Source organism: Megascapheus bottae, chromosome 8 (assembly GCF_031878675.1).
Source record: "Megascapheus bottae isolate mThoBot1 chromosome 8, mThoBot2.hap1, whole genome shotgun sequence".
Taxonomy (NCBI): Eukaryota; Metazoa; Chordata; class Mammalia; order Rodentia; family Geomyidae; genus Megascapheus; species Megascapheus bottae.
This window is the reverse complement of record NC_143516.1, coordinates 28,053,220-28,070,426: the sequence shown is the minus strand read 5'-3', so window position 1 is coordinate 28,070,426 and position 17,207 is coordinate 28,053,220.

Genomic DNA, 17,207 nt, shown 5'->3' with positions numbered 1-17,207 from the left:
TCTATTCCATTGGTCTTCAGGCCTGTTCTTGTGCCAATACCAAGCTGTTTTGATAATTATAGCTCTGTAATAGAGTCTAAAGTTTGGTATTGAAATTCCTCCTGCTCTGTTCTTTCTGCTAAGAAGTGTTTTTGCTATACTGGGTCTTTTATTATTCCATATGAAATTTTGGATTGCCTTTTCTATTTCTTTAAAGAATGACATTGGGATGTTGATGGGTATTGCGTTGAATTTGTAGATAGCCCTTGGAAAGATTGTCATTTTCATGATGTTGATTCCTCCAATCCAGGAGCATGGGAGGTTTTTCCATTTCCTCAGTTCTGCTTTAATTTCCTTTTTCAGGCTTTTAAAGTTTTCATCCAAAAGGTCCTTTACATTCTTAGTTAAGCTAATTCCTAGGTACTTTATTTTCTTTGAGGCTATTGGGAAAGGAATTTTTTTCCTGATTGTTGCCTCATTCCTCTCACTGTTGGCGTAAAGGAAGGCAGTTGATTATTGAGGGTTAATTTTATAGCCTGCTACCCTTCCAAAGTTTTGAATCAGCTCAAGGAGCTTGGGAGTAGAGTCTATAGGATTCTTTAAATACAGAATCATGTCATCTGCAAAGAGGGATAGTTTTACTTCCTCTTTCCCTACTTGGATCCCCTTTATGCTTGCATCTTGCCTTATTGCACTGACTAAGAATTCTGATACTATGTTAAACAGGAGTGGAGTGAGTGGGCATCCTTGTCTCGTTCCTGATTTTAGAGGGAATGGCTTTACCTTTTCACCATTAAGTATAATACTATCTGTGGGTTTGTCACACACAGCCTTTATTATATTGAGGAATGTTCCATGGATTCCTAGTTTCTCCAGAGCTTTTAACATAAAGGTGTGTTGGATCTTGTCAAATGCCTTTTCCGCATCTATTGAGACAATCATGTGATTTTTGTCCTTGTTCCTGTTGATGTGTTGAATTATATTAATTGATTTGTGTATGTTGAACCAGCTTTGCCTCCCTGAGATGAATCCTGTTTGATCATGGTGTATAATTTTTTTGATAAGTTGTTGTACAGGAATGGCTTTATTATAAATATCCCCTATTTGATGCTGCAACAGCATGTATGTATATATTTTCTATACTTTCTCTTGTTGGTTTCTAGTTTTAGCCCATTGTAGCTTGATAACAAATGGTAACATTTGTTTTATGTCCTAAAAAATAATCGCTTTTGAATAAAAGTCCATGGAGTGCTGATGAGAATGTATTTCTGCAGCTCTTGGCTGAAATCTTCTGTAGATGTCAATTAAGTCCATCTGACCTACAATTTTATTTAATTTTGAAGCTATTGTTTAATACGGTTTTTTTTGGTTTGAGTGTTCTGTTAAAGTCACTCACTATCATTGTATAGGAGTCTATCTGAATTTTGTCTAGTAATATTTGTTTTATGAAATTATGTAGGTCAGGGTTTGGTACACAAATAAGTTTACAATTGGTATAGCCTTTTGATGGCTTTTTTTCCTTTATTTATCAGTATGGACTGATATGTTTGTCTTTTCTAGTCAGAAGAAGATACCAGTTTAAGGTTATTTTAATGTCTGAGTTGTCAGATATAAACATAGCTACTGCTGTTTGCTTTTGGGTTTCATGTATTTAGAATATCTTTTTGTTTTAATTTATTTTAAACCTATGCTTATGGATTCCTATGAGATATGTTTCTTCTGGATGACAAATTGTCATTTTTAGTGCATTCCTCCAGTCTGTGCCTTTTAATTGGACAACTGAGAACATAACATACAGTTATTATTGAAAGATATATACTAATTCCTTTCATTAAGTTGTTGTTTATAGTATTTGAATTTCTAGTGAGATTACTCCTTCTAAAAAGCTTACCAAATGCATGATAAAAAATGTTCTGTCAGCTTTAGCTGCAGATAGTGATTTTTTCCAATATTTTCATGGCTTTGTTTTTTTCCTCCCTTGTACATGGATCCCTTTGAGTATTTTCTGACTACACGTTTATTGATCATGGATTGCTTTCAAAACCTAATTCCAAAACCTGCTTAGAGAAGAGTGAATTAAGGTTTCAGATGGTTGATTGAAGTGATTATATGGTCGAATAGAGGTATTTACATTATGACATCCACAAAACAGAATAATAAACTTTCTGTTAAAAATTGTTGCATTCCCTAAGGTATCTCTAGTGAAATAATGACCTTAGTTTTGTATGAGGAGATAAACATCGCACCAGCTTTTTTCTGGTCTATCCACAAAGAGATCAAGCTACCAAGACATTCCAAAGAATTACATCAATATGATGGTGATAAAAAGTATTTTCTTTAATAAAAGACCCCATATAGCAAAAACAATTCTTAGCAGAAAGAACAGCACAGGAGGAATTTCAATACCAAACTTTAGACTCTATTACAGAACTATAGTGACCAAAACAGCTTGGTACTGGCACAAGAACAGGCCTGAAGACCAATGGAATAAAACTGAGGACCTAGATATTAACCCACAGACCTATGGCCACCTAATCTTTGACAAGGGAGCCAAAAAAATAGAATGGAAGAAAGACAGCCTATTCTACAAGTTGTGCTGGCAGAACTGGTTAAGCACCTGCAGAAAGCTAAAGTTGGATCCTTCTTTGTCATCCTGCACCAGGATTAACTCCAAATAGATCCGAGACCTCAAGGTAAAAGCAGATACACTGAAAACTTTACAAGAAGGAATAGTAGATACACTAGGTCTCCTTGGCACAGATAGAGACTTTCTTAATAAGGACCAAGAAACACAACAATTCAGAGAAAGTCTGGATAAGTGGGACTGCATTAAACTGCAGAGCTTCTGTATGACAAAGGACATAGCTAGAAAATTAACTAGAAAGCCTACAGGGTGGGAGAAGATCTTCACTAACCATACAACGAACAAAGGCCTCATATGTAAAATATATCAACAGCTCAAAAACTTGAATCACTCCAAAACTAATCTCCAAAGTAACAACCATCCCATTAAAAGATGGGCCAAAGACTTAAAGAGAGTCTTCTCTGAAGAAGAAATAAGAATGGCGTACAGGCACATGAAGAAATGCTCGACATCCCTGGCTGTAAAATGAATGCAAATCAAAACAACTCTAAGATTCCACCTCACTCAAGTTAGAATGGCCATGATGAAGAAATCTAATAACAACAAATGCTGGAAGGGATATGGCAAGGAGGGATCACTGCTACACTGTTGGCAGGAATGCAAATTCATTCAACCACTATGGAAAGCAGTGTGGCAGTTCCTCAAAAGACTAAACATTGAGCTTCCCTATGACCCAGCAATTCCATTTTTTGGCCTTTACCCAATGGTCCAGAAACAAGGACATACTAAATCCACTAGCACAGTGGTGTTCATTGCAGCACTAGTTACCATAGCAAAGATATTGAACCAACCCAGATGCCCCTCAGTTGATGAGTGAATCAACAAAATATGGTGGTATTTATACACAAAGAAATTCTATGCTGCTGTCAGAAAGAATGACATTGCCCCATTTTTAAGGAAATGGGAAGACTTAGAAAAAATCATATTAAGTGAAATAAGCCAGACTCAAAGGACCATAGGCTCAATGGTTTCCCTCATTTGTCATAATCACTAGAAACTTTGGGCTCTCCTAGCAGAGATTTACAATGGAACAAAACCTAGATACATAAGGCCAACTAGTATGACATTAAGTGAAAGGACCTCCAGGATATAGAAACAAAAGCCATATAATGAGTGATTGTTGTCCTTAATGTACTATTTTATCTCTCTTTTTTGCTGTCTCTGGTTATTTCATATTGTTACAGTGTTTCACCTTGTTATCTGATATATTGTATATATGCGTATTTGGTTATTTGAAATTGAATAGGGGAGGGGGGAAACAAGATGAGGGGTGGGGGTGAGGGGAGAGAAATGGGGACCAAGACATGTGAAAGGGTATCAATGTATGTGAAATAATGCACCTTCTATCTGGTGAATATAATGTAACCCTTCTATTAATTACAATAAAAATATGTGAAAAAAATATTTTCTTATCTCCAGTTAATCACAGGAAAAGTGGAAGTGGGGTTGTGACTCAAGGGGTAGGGCTGTACCTTGAGCTGAAAAGCTCAGGGACAGCACCCAGGCCCAGAGTTCAAGCCCTACAAAAACATAAAAAAATTATTTCTAAAATCACCAATATTTTATTTGCTATTATCTGGCCAGCCTTATACCACATCATGCAATTATCTTTTATAAAGTATACTTTAATATTTAGGACTTAGGGACTTAGCTGTCAATAAGAAGTAGAAATGAGTTCATGTGTTTTTATTGTATTACTCAAAGATAACTGATTTGGGGTCTAATTATGTTATATTTGAAATATTGTACATTTATTGAACTTTAGCTAAGTATATGATTAGAAAATTTCTATTATAAGTAACAAATATGCTCTGTAGAATAAATTGAATTTCTTCAGAAAACAAATGGATTATAGGAGCCAGGTGAGAAAGGAAATCTTATTTCAATATACTTATACTGTTAAAACTGTTAATTTCAAAGAATTTTGCCTGAAGGAAAACAGAAATGTAACTAAATGGCTAATTTAACCATCTCATCGATCCATACAATTGGATCATATTTAACTGATTATTCTCATTATATTATAGAACATGTTAATTATTATTATTATAGAACATGTTAATTATTAATATTGTAAAACTTATGTTCTAAATGATGAAATGATGTTTCATAATATGGCTACTCTAAATGAAATTTTAATAAATGTTCAATACTTAATGAATATTCAAGTAAAAATAAAAGAAATATGTGAAGGAAATGATAATTAGAATGTCTGTCCTGTAGAGAATAATACATAATTTAATTTGGGTAATACAGTGATTTAGTCATATAGTTCCAACATTCACTTGTATATTAGAAGTGATTAGGTGATAAATTTGATCATTTTTTTCTTGGTTATAATTTTCATCTGCCTGCTTTTTTTGCCATTTAATACTATGGAAATGTTTATTTTCTAGTTTAAATATAACGTAAGATTGTCCAAATATTTTCCTATTTAAGAAAAAATGTTCTTTTAGATGCATAAGGCCATATAAGATGAGGCTAAATGAAAGAACCTCCAGGATATGGAAACAAGAGCTATATAATGTGTGATTGTTGTTCTTAATGTACTAGGTTATTTCTCTTCTTTTTTGTTGTCCCTTGGTTATTCTCATATTGTTACAGTATCCTATCTTGTTAACTGGTATATTGTATATACTTTCATTTGTTTATTTGAAATAGGAAAGGAAAGGGGATGATGAGGGGATGGGGCTGGGGGAAGGGAATGGGGGCAAAAACATGAGAAGGAGTATCAATGTATGTGAATTAATCTACCTTCAATCTGGGCAATATAACTGTAACCCTTCTATTAATTACAAGAAAAAAAGAAAAATGTTCCTTTTTGTGAACCATTGTCATTTGATTTCTAGTCTCAATTAGTTATACTTGCACTTTATATTTCTTTAAATGCTTTGCCAAGAATCATAGAATTGAGTGAAACAATTTCAGTGTATTTCTCTAATTCTAGTTCTACACCACTATGCTTTCATTTTATTGGGGGATTTCAAATGTAACATGAAATCAAGAAAAACCATCCATGAAAGGTTTTTGTTTTTTGTTTTTTTGTCAGTCCTGATGCTTGAAGCCAGAGCCTGGGCAATGTCCCTAAGCTTTTTTGCACAGGACTAGCATTCTACCACCTGAGTCACGGTGCTACTTTCTGGCCTTTTCTGCATGTATGGTACTGAGGAATCGAACCCAGGGCTTCATACACACCAGGCAAGCACTGGGTGCCGGTGGTTTGCACCTGTAATCCTAGCTAATCATGAGGCTGAGATCTCCGGATCTTGGTTCAAACAAGCCAATGCAGGAAAGTCTGTAAGAGTCTTCCCTCCAATTAGTCACAGAGTTGTAGCTCAAGTGATAGAGAACCAACCTAGAGCAAAAGGAGCTCAAGGACAGTGCTCAGGCCCAGAGTTCAAGTCTCACAACTGGTAGAAATTTTAAAAAATCAAATACTATTTTTTCAATAAAAATTACTGGGAATGGGCCGGGAGTTTGGCCTAATGGTAGAGTGCTTGCCTAGCATGCATGAAGACCCGGGTTCAATTCCTTGGTACCACATACATAGAAAAAAGCCAGAAGTGGTGCTGAGGCTCAAGTGGTAGAGTTCTAGCCTTGAGAAAGTCCAAGGACAGTGCTCAGGCCCTGAGCTCAAGCCCAGGACTGGCAAAAAAAAAATTACTGGGAATTTAGGAAATAAGTATTCTGAATATGAAAACTTAAAAGGGAAGCATGTTCCATGATAGGTAAAATGCACCAATTTTTTCCATTTATTTTATCATTTACGTTTGTATTCAAACGTAAGTGAAATCATGATAGTTAAATAACATAAAAACTACACAACGAAATTGGTATCCAATTTGGCACTAAAGTATCATATACTTTCACCAATGACACTTGTTAGATTGACTAATGGCTTCAAAAGTAAATATAAGTCTATGTGTCTCTTTTCATAATCATCCCAATAATCTGATGTTCCAGGGAATCTTTCCCTTCACAGAGGTACCCCAATTTCCTGGGATAACGTTTTAGGAGATATATGTGTCTTTACTTCTTATAATAGCCCAGGAACATGATCTACTCTGTACCTTCTCCTTACATCAGGAAAACAGATGTCTTCTCTTAATTCTCCTCAATATTTCCCAGTGAAATATCAGGCAATATTTAAAATGAATTCTGAACAGGGGCAAAGGTGCAAAGAAGGTAGTAAAAAGCATGAAGTTAACAAGAAATCAAATGAATAAAGTGCAGATAAGTGGAGAACATCCAGATATAATTGCACTTGAAACCAATAAATCTGACACAGTGAAAAGACATTTGTGTAGATGTTTCTTCTGGAAAATCAGGTCAGACTACTTAGTCCATTAAATTACAATAATTTATTCAATATTTTGCTTGCTAAGGAAGTAAAGAAGGGTTGCTTGATGCCAAACACTTGCTCTCTTCCAAAACACTTTGCAATCATGTTTTGATCCCATGGTTTCAGTAAAATTTCTTCTATATAAATCCCCTGCTATTTCTTGCTTTTAATTCTACTTCCCTATCTACTCTCCTCTATCAAGTCAATACTCTCCTGTTTGTATTTTCACTCTTCATTTCCTACCTACGAGAGATTTGCTGGGTTCCTCAGCTTTTTTCCATCCTATGTCTATCAGTGAGAGAATTTTGTACCATAGCTCCAGCCATGTGTTAATTAACTCAGTCTAATTTCTTCTTTCTTACTGCAGAATAATTTCACATTTCCATATGTCTACTAGATCTTTCCTCTTGCATGGTTCAAACTTAAATAACCAACAAACAGTCATTTTTTGAGAAGACAACAGTAAAGAATTTCAAAGAATAGTAGCCCTTCTCTGCTAGGACTTGTAGTTAGCTGATGATAATAATGAATGGACCCAACAGAGGAGCAGCAATTAATAAAAAGGAAATAGTCAAATAATATTTGAAATGTAAATGAGGTTGTAGGCTGAAAGTGTTCCCAGTACTCTAAAATTTAGTATAAGTATCTACAGGTGATGGGAGGACAGGTCTGCCTTCCTCCTTTAGTAAATTTTAATAAATCGTTTTGAAGTTGATTGTAGGCCAAGCATTCTTCTAAGCACTAAGACTAGTTTCACAGCTGTGAAGAAATACACACAAGGGCCTCTTTTTGATGAAACAAACATTCAAATGGAAAAGTCAACAAATAAGTCAGTTGAAAAAATAAAAATCTTAAATATCTTCTGGCAGTAAATGCTGTACACAAAGTAACTCTGGCTGGCATGATGAAGAAGTCCTGGGAGGACAGACTTGAGTTGATATTTGAATGTGGAGGAAAAAAATACAGCCATTCAGAGATATAAGAAAGGAGAGGACATTGTAAACAGAGGAAATAGCTCCATTGCAAAGGTCCTAAGGTAAGAATAATCCCTGACAGAACAGAAGGCACACACATGCTTAGAACATGGAGAGGAAGTAGAAACACTATATGTAATGCAGAGAGTGTAAAAAAGAGGGAGATCAATTGGGTCTTTGTCCAAATAAGAAGCTTAAGACATTGATTCTCATGGTGATCATAATGACTAAAGATATATAGATATAGATATAGATATAGATATAGATACAGATACAGATATAGATATATATTCAGTACTGAATAGAAATTCCATGACCAGGAAGTGGGGCTTGGCTCAAGGGTAGGATAGCCTTGAGCTGAAGAGCTCAGGGACATCCCCCAGGCTGAGCTCAAGACCCATGACCTACCAAAAAAAAAAAAAATCCTCAGATCTCCTTCTTTTGAGTAGCTAGAAATTCCATGACCAGGAGGGGCCAGGAGCGTAGCCTAGTGGTGGAATGCTCCCCTACCGTGCATGAAGCCCTGGTTTTGATTCCTGGGTACCACATACACAGAAAAAACAAATACAAAAACTAGAATTCTAGAATTGGCACTGTGGCTCAAGTGGCAGAGGACTAGCCTTGAACAAAATGTGTTCAAGGACAGTGCCCAGGCTCTGTTCATGCCCAAGGCCTGGCAAAAAAAAAAAAAGACAAAATTCCATGACCAGGGGAAAGAAAGCAAAACAAAACAAAGCAACAACAAAAACCCTACAAAACAAAAACAAACACCAAAGGCACATTTCCACGAATATTACCTATGAATAGTTAACCAGTATTATTTAAAGTTTGGAACATAAAGACAGTCAGTAGGGAAATACACTCATTGTCAACTATAGAGTTCAACAGATGCTACGTTAAATATAATCCAAGGACTGTCACTCTAGTTTTTCCAGAGCCTGATACCAGCAAAGGAGATATATTAGAAGGGCTGCGGTAACTTGTGCCCTAGATAAGGAAAGACTTTTGGAATTGGATTTGGGGTTCAAGTGATAAAATTAATACTTATTTACCTCTTTTCTTTTTTCTTTCTTTCTTTCTTTCTTTCTTTCTTTCTTTTTTCAAATCTGAGCTAAATCAAATTGAATTGACAAGGTTCATTGATTTATTAACCAAACCCTGTATATATGTCTGATCCTATACACCGGAAGAGATTATGGTCTGATAAGGAAGTGAGATGAGCAAATAAGTAATTATATATATAAAAAAAACTGAAATCCTGCAGTGTTAAAGGCGAAAAGTATTTTCCTGATGACTAGCAGTATGCACACTTTTGGGGGTACATATTAATTATTCTTACATGCCTTTTAATGACTTTTTTCAAGTTCTTACATTTATTGAATTGTTCAACATTTTTATTATTGAGCTACAGGAGTTACTTATATGACTGATTTGCTATTCTTTTTAAATTTTTTTGCATATTGAACTTTATGGCTCATATTTGTCTTTTGATGAATGCTGTTAAACGGTGAATTGATTTTGTTCTGAAGTTCATTTTCCATAATTATGCCTAAAATTACAAATATACTTTCATTTGATTTCCTCAAAAATCCCACTTCAAGTAAATTATAATGTGTAGCTTAAGATGTAGGTATCAAGATGGATTTTTTTCTAATACAGCTAATCTAGTACCATTTATTGAAAATATCTTCTTTTTTCATCTTACTAGGACAAGACTTCATAAAGAATCAAGTGACAGTGCCAAGCATATGTTTATCCCTGGAACATTCAGTTTCCTTATACTCTTGATTGATACTGAAGAAAGTACAACATTGTCCTGATTAGTTTAAATTTACATTGAAACACAGTTAGATTATATGTAGCATCCAGTTTTGTTCTCTAAGATATCATTTCTATAAATATTTTTGTATCAGACTAACAATTGTCAGCAGAACAAAGAACGTCTTTTGATTTCTGATTAAATTGAGTTAAATCTAAAGATCCATCTGATAAATTTTAAACCTTAATAATGAATTCCAACCCATGATCTTGGAGCGAAAGCTTAGGGCTGCTTTAATTTCCCTCAGTAACATTTTGCTATTTTCAATATAGCAATCTTTGGTTTGATCTGTTAAAGGTGTTTCCATGAGGTTTGTTTTTCATGTTTTGGGTAAAATCATGTCTTTTACTTCATATTCTAAGTAATAATTTAAGTAAAAAATTTACTATGAAAAATGCCAAAAAGAGTCATTTTTATATAAAAACTTATGAGGATTTTTACTGCAAATAATTCTGTTTTATTCTAAGACAGATGGCCATCTTTATTTCCTCAAATATTTCCTCTAATCTAAGAATACAAATATAATATTAAGTAGCAATGGTGAAGATATATTCTTGTCTAGTGTGCTAAGACTTTTTTACTTTTTAATACTGGGACTTGAACTTAGGGACCCCAGTTTTCTCATAGCAAGTGCTCCACCACATGAATCAGACCTTAGTCTGGGCATGAAGTCTCATGGCCTTTATTGCCCAAGCTGGCTTTAAACCTTGGTCCTTCAGGTTTCAGCTTTCTGAACATCCTGTGTAGCTAGGACTAGAGATGTGAGTCACTGATACCTGACTCAGATAAGACATTTTAAAAATAACAAAAGAAAAAGAGAATAAGCTCAGAATAAAAATGACTTCTCAGAAAGGACTGATATAATATTCACTTTAGCTGACATACAGCTAAGCAAATTTTAAAGAAAAGGTATTTCTATACTTAAAGCATACAAAATTTGACACTCTTGTTCCTCTTTTTTCATTAGAATAGGATTTTTTTTTCCTGGAATCTAAAGAACTTCACTTAACATTATAGTTAACATTAATATGTTGTTAATTTCTCTTTATCTTCTTTTATCTCAAATAATTCTATCACATTTTTATTCTTAAAGGATATTTTTCTTCCAAAATTCCAAAGTTGACTCTTCGTATTTATTTGGCTGGCGATTTGCTGAAATCTTTATTACTAAGTTGAGCAAATTTTAAATAGTTTCCTTTTTTCACTTCACAATCTCTTGCCCTCACCTGAATTGGTTTGAAGTAGATACCTTGCTATTGTCTCATTAGTATCTGGTTGATTTTAAAGAGGATTTTGCTCTTTTAAAGACTGAATAAGTTTTGTATCTGTTTTCAGCATTCATTGGATCCTGTGTCACTTCTATTTAGTTGTAATATCTATAAAGTGAAATTCAGCATTTTACTTTTTTCTACTAAATTTTTAAAATTTTGAAAATTCATTATGATAATATACTTAAGAACCATAACTATATGTTTTACATATTTAAAACCAATGGTTCTTAAACCATCTCTGTCTTTGACTTTGTTTAATGCATCTTTGAGTGAGGATTTTAGTTTAATCCATTGGTAGAGAAATTTATTTGTAAAATAGCAGATAGTAAATACTCTTGTGTGTAACTGTTCTGCATACTGTTTCTTTAAAATACAAAAAATTCTTAAATTGCAGGCACGACTATATAAAAACAGGCATCAGAGTATAGTTTATTAATTTCTGTATATTGAACATTCTTATTGTACAATTACATTGAAAATAACATGGTAAATTATGCTATAGATACACAAGATATTAACATTAATGGAAATAATCACTCATTGTTATTAGGGGGACACAAAGAACTAACAGGAACAGAAAACCTTTTATCTGCCAAGAACAGAAATTAGATATTTATGACATTGGTAATGAGCCATACAATATTATTAATACAGTTAGATGAGCTGAGGTTAGCCTATGAGAAGCATATGTGACCGATTTGTCATGTAATAAATGACTTTGAGGACCTCCTATGGCCTCATAGGCATGAAGACCTACACATAGTGATCATACCTTAGGTGAGTATTGACTGAGAATAATGTAGAAAAACCTGATGTCTTGCAGATTAATATGGTGACAAACACTGAGTCTCTTACTCCATAAACAAGGTAGAGATAAAACCAACACATATACATTTCACAATATTTCTCTGAGGGCAGTCTTAAAAGAAAAAACACAAACAAAAACAAAAAGGAAAACCTGATTGCTTGGGGAATCAGGGATATGGTTAAAATTGGTTATCTTAACTATGTGTAAACAGTAACCAAGAATATGTCATAATTGAACTTTGTCACCATTTAATGTAAATGAGTACTTATTCAGCAGTTGCAATTCTCTCAGTTCCTATTTTTTAACTTTGATTTCATAACCTCTCAAGTGAATATTTTAACTTTAATAACCAGGTATCTTTATAAATAAGGAGGATGGATAACTAAAATTTAAACAATTGTTTAATTGTGGTGTTTTCTAGGAGAAACAAAGCAGCCATTTTTCTCAAGAATAATAGCCTCTTTAATTCAATTTACTGATAGTTATTGCTGATAACATTGACATTTATCCTAATTTTATTGTTTTTTTTCCCCCACTTCTGAGTTGAAAAAGAGGATTCTTAAGATAAAAACAGAGCATCTCCTCCAGAGCAAAGGACTAAGAGGTCTTGCATATTCGTGACTCACTCTGACAATTAGAGCTCAGTAGATCATATCGCCATATGGTGGTGCAAGTTCATGCACAGGTGCCATTTTGGGAAGTCTTGGCACACGGCTGGCCCTTTTCTAGGTGTGGGAAAGCACTATGGGGCTAAATTTCACAATATCACTTAGTCATGTCTAAAATTAGCAGCAAATAAATAACAGAGATCATGCCTCACAGAATAAGCTGGATAATCATGTTAAATATGTTAGATAATAGTCTAAGTTGATACTGAGTTGATTAATGAGACTGTTACATGAAGGTAAGGAAAAGAAGAAAAAAATATAAAATTCCAAGCCATGACCACAGTCAGAAAAGTATTGATAGAATCTGCCAAAAGAGTCACAACATGCCAGGTAGAAGAACAGTCTTAAAATGGGTTTATGAGTCACAACCTATGAACATTTCTCATAAGAACACCTGATTTCTATGACTAACACTGGGACTTTTGAAATGACATTGGAAATCAAAGAAACTTCAAAATGTAAAATTCAAAAATAACTACATTGGGTCTGCATGTCATCTTGCCTTCTTTGTAAGAAAGGTATCAAAAATTACTTGAATGGAATCAGAATTACCTAAGAGGAAAACAGAACAAGTCTTAAGGAGGGAGTAGATAGCTAGCAGCTAAATAAACACAGACTAAATCAGTTCGGGAAGTACTCTGAGATAACACAATATAAAGAGAAGGGATGAAGTGGTAGGGATGGTGATGGTATTTCATCTCGGTTGGTTAAGGAAGGCCTCCTGGACACAGAGGTATTTTGAACACAGAGCTAAAACAAGTTGGCCTAGGGATAAAAAGGTTGTGTCAGTTCATGGAATAAGCAGTCTTGCCACACAGAGGGATCACAGCTCAATGTCCTGAGATGAGGACAAGATGGGACATTTGAGGAAAAGCAAAGGCCCAGAAATGGCCTGTGGAATTGAGGAAGAAGGGATGACAGAGTGTGTAGGAAGGGGTATACCACACGAAAGGCCTTGAGGAAGACTGAATTTTATTCTGAGACACAGGAAGTGGTTGGGTCTTTTCCCACTTCTAACTCCCATCATGTCTTAACATAACAACTCAACATAACAATAGGCTGTGTTACTTCACAGTTTGCCCTGTTGGTTTTTTTTCTCTGTTGAATATTTTTAACTTGCCACAGAGATATTTAGTTTTCTTAAACCTAGAATGGATCACAATTTTCCTGCTAAAAATATCCCAACATGTGAAACAAAATAATAACAAAAGACTATCAAATCATCTAGAAGGCAATCAAATCTCTATATTTAAAACTCACTGAAGAAAACAGAAGGTGCAAATGAACTGTATAATTAGGAGAAGCTATTAATGGGCCAACTGCAATGGTTGGAATGAGTTTATGTTTGGATAATGTAGTACTATAGGATTAGAAAATGTGGGGAATAGTTTTTCTCTTATAGGGATTGAGTTGTGTTACCCCCAAGGACTCATGAAGTCCTAACTTCAAGTACTTCAGAGTATGATTTTATTGGGAGATATCATCATTGCAAATGAAATTAGTTCAGAGGATATAAAGATAAGATGGTATAAAGCTGGCTCTTCATTAAAATACTCTTATATAAAAAGAGTAGTGACACAGCTAACCAGGAGAAGACAAGCATGATACAATAGAAGCGGATATTAGAGTTTGTCTATAGAAGTGAAGAAGAACAAGGAATCTTAGGAAACACCAAAGACTAGAAGAGGCAAAAAGCTAAGATGTTTTGCTTCTGCGTTTCTGACAAACTATTGCCCCTCTAACATCTTCATCCAGACAGACTAGCAGTCTCCAGATATAAAAGACTATTTTATTCTTTTAAGGCGATCTTAGTTTATGATAGGGCTTACTGTTCATTACTATTGCCACAACCCTAGGAAATGAATATACTTCCCTTTGGCCCAAAGGAAGGAACTCTCATACCAGAGACAGCAGTATAGATGGCCTTTCACAGGGAACACAGACAGCACACAGGAACGTGGCAAATTAAGAGCAGGGAAGATAAACTTCCTCAATCCTGTGTTCCCCTGCCAGTGACTTCCCTTGGCTGAAATGGATTAGAAAACAGAGAGTAAGAGCAGCTCCTAATGTGCTTAAGGGTAGACCTCCGGAGGCATAGACATCAAGCAGGAGAGAAAAAAAATAGACTTAGAAGGGTCAATAGACCATCCTTCATAGAATCGTAACAGTTCTGGGCCAACTTGTCTTTCCTTTTCTTTGTAAGGAACTTGGGATAGACACTCAGCATGCCAGCTGCCACTCACAACACCTTGTGTTTGGTTGACATGGGTTTGTTTATGCAGTGTACCTTCTGAATTCCAATTTTCTTTAATATCCCCTCTGTTTGTAAAAATCAAACTCATCTCCCAGGCCCTTCATGAAACTTGCTGTGACCCAAGCAGAAATTACCCTCCACTGCCATTCTGTAGTGTTGAGTTTAGGGTTCCAGGACGTCATCCCTCAGATAGGCCTGCTATTATTCCAGTTAGGGGGTCTGTCTTCTCTATTTAATTGCCAAGTTCTTTAGGGCTTACAGTGAGTTACAGTCTCCATTTATATGTCATGCCTTTATTAGTCCAATGTGCACAAAGCAGCAATCAGTTAAATTGAAAAGGGTAATTTCAGTATGGAAAAGAACTTCAGAGGTAGCCAACTCAATCTGCCCATTTTACTGTGGTGAAAACTGAGGCCCAGATAATGCAGGAAAATTGACATGTAAGGCCAAAACAGGACTAGGATATAAACTGTTCACTTGCTTACTTTGGTAATTTCCCCAGACACTTTTGGAACTATTATCATTTTCATAAAGCTCATAGTAGCAGCACCAAAGTCTTGCATAAAAGAGGAAAACTGAAATGTAAATGAGTTAGGAATGTGTGAATAAAAAGCTTTTTAAGATACTTGCATATTTAGAAATTTTTTAAAAAAGTATTTGAGAAAATATTTTCAGCTCTATTGATTCTACAATGTTTGAGAAACAGCTTGTGGTATTTAACATCTCCCCCGCCCAACAGCAGCTGCGTTCTTCCAGTCCAACTCAGTAGCAGTATGTTAAGAGATAAATAGATAAAAATTATTTGTCATGATTTTAAAATAAATGTAACTGAATGGCTCAGGCAGTTAGCTTCCAGGCTTTCAGAGCCTTTTAATACTCTTGCTAGATTTTGTCAATCAAAATGTCATAACTAACCTCAAGTAGCTAATACATCAAAGTGGCCATTTTCTTATTTTTGTCATCTGAGAAAATAAACTTTCTTTGGTGACAAGAACAAGGTGAACCCTTCCCTTTGTTCTTTGTTTTATATTAAACTTGTCCTACTCTTGAATTGGTAGCTTCCACTCTTTCTCCTCTGCTTTTTTCTCTTTGGAATAACAAGGCTAAAGAAGACTGAATAACATGAATGAATGGACTTCCGTTTTTGTAGTGTTGTAATTCAGGAAATTCTCAAGAGCGCCCTCAGATTCCGTAAGTCTCTGGAAGAGCTTGCAGAACTCAGAAAAAGCAGCTTAATCAGTTATGGATTATGACAATGAAAAGTTAAACACAGCAGTAAGATGCTGCGGAAAATCAGCAGTAAAAAGGCCATCTAGAAAAACAGTATCCCCCGAGACCAGGCACAGAATGACCACTTGTCCTCTGCTTGGGGGATTGTGCAGCCAATGCTTGTTTCAGCAATGACATATGGGGCTATACATAGAGTATTGCTAACTAGGACTCACCCATACCTCATTGTCTAAGGTTTTCACTGGGATTCAGTAATGAACACATCAATAATTACCAAAAACTTGGCCTTAGGCTCTAATCCTTAGAGTTTAAGTGGATACTACATAACCCAAAGTGCCTATCATAAACAACATTGTTATCACATTTGTTATGTGTTAAGGATCCCAAGTAAATAAACACTCCCCTAGCAGACCCTTCTAATAGCTTAAAGGCAGTTTATCTCCTAATAGCTTAGGGAAAAGACAAAACCTTTCTTAAGTCAACAAGAAAAGTTTTTACTTAAAGGTTTTCATTGTTCCTTACAAATAGGGCTAGTAAATTTAAAATTATATTTGTATAGATCAGGGTCTCTTTCTTGCTTCTATCTTATGTCTGAGTTTTTCAACTCCAGACAAAACTCTCCAACCGAACCCTCTGTGTTTCCAATGCCCTTCTGTGCATTGGTTTTCATGGTCACATTTAAGCTGAGAGAAGTGTCTCTATTAATTAGGACCAAACAACCTAAAGCAGTAGCTTGCCTAGTGTTTGACAGATCATGCTGTGATTTCCTCAAGAATTGTAAACATCTCAAGGTGCTCAGTGAGTTGTTAGTTGATACACAATTTGGAGCTGAAGTTCTATATAATGCTTCATTTACTACAGACCACTGATTGGAATGAAACCATTTCACTTTGAAGAAAAGTCTTTTGAGTATGTGTGTATGTCCATTTTAAAAGCAGAAATGGTGAACTGGCCACAAGGATTTCAAAGTATCCATCATGACTACATTTAGCAGATTAGAACACTTTTTTTTCACTAGACAAGGTAAAGAGGAAATTCAAAACGGAGAAAGAAAGGATGCTGCCAGAACTCTAACATCAGGAATAAAGAACAGCAACATTCCATGTCCAACTACAAATATATAGAGAGTGATTTGACAGTTACTGCTTGATTTTTTTCTTTTTGTTTAAGTATTCATTCATTGACTAAACATGTGATGTTGTGCATGAGGGATTAAAA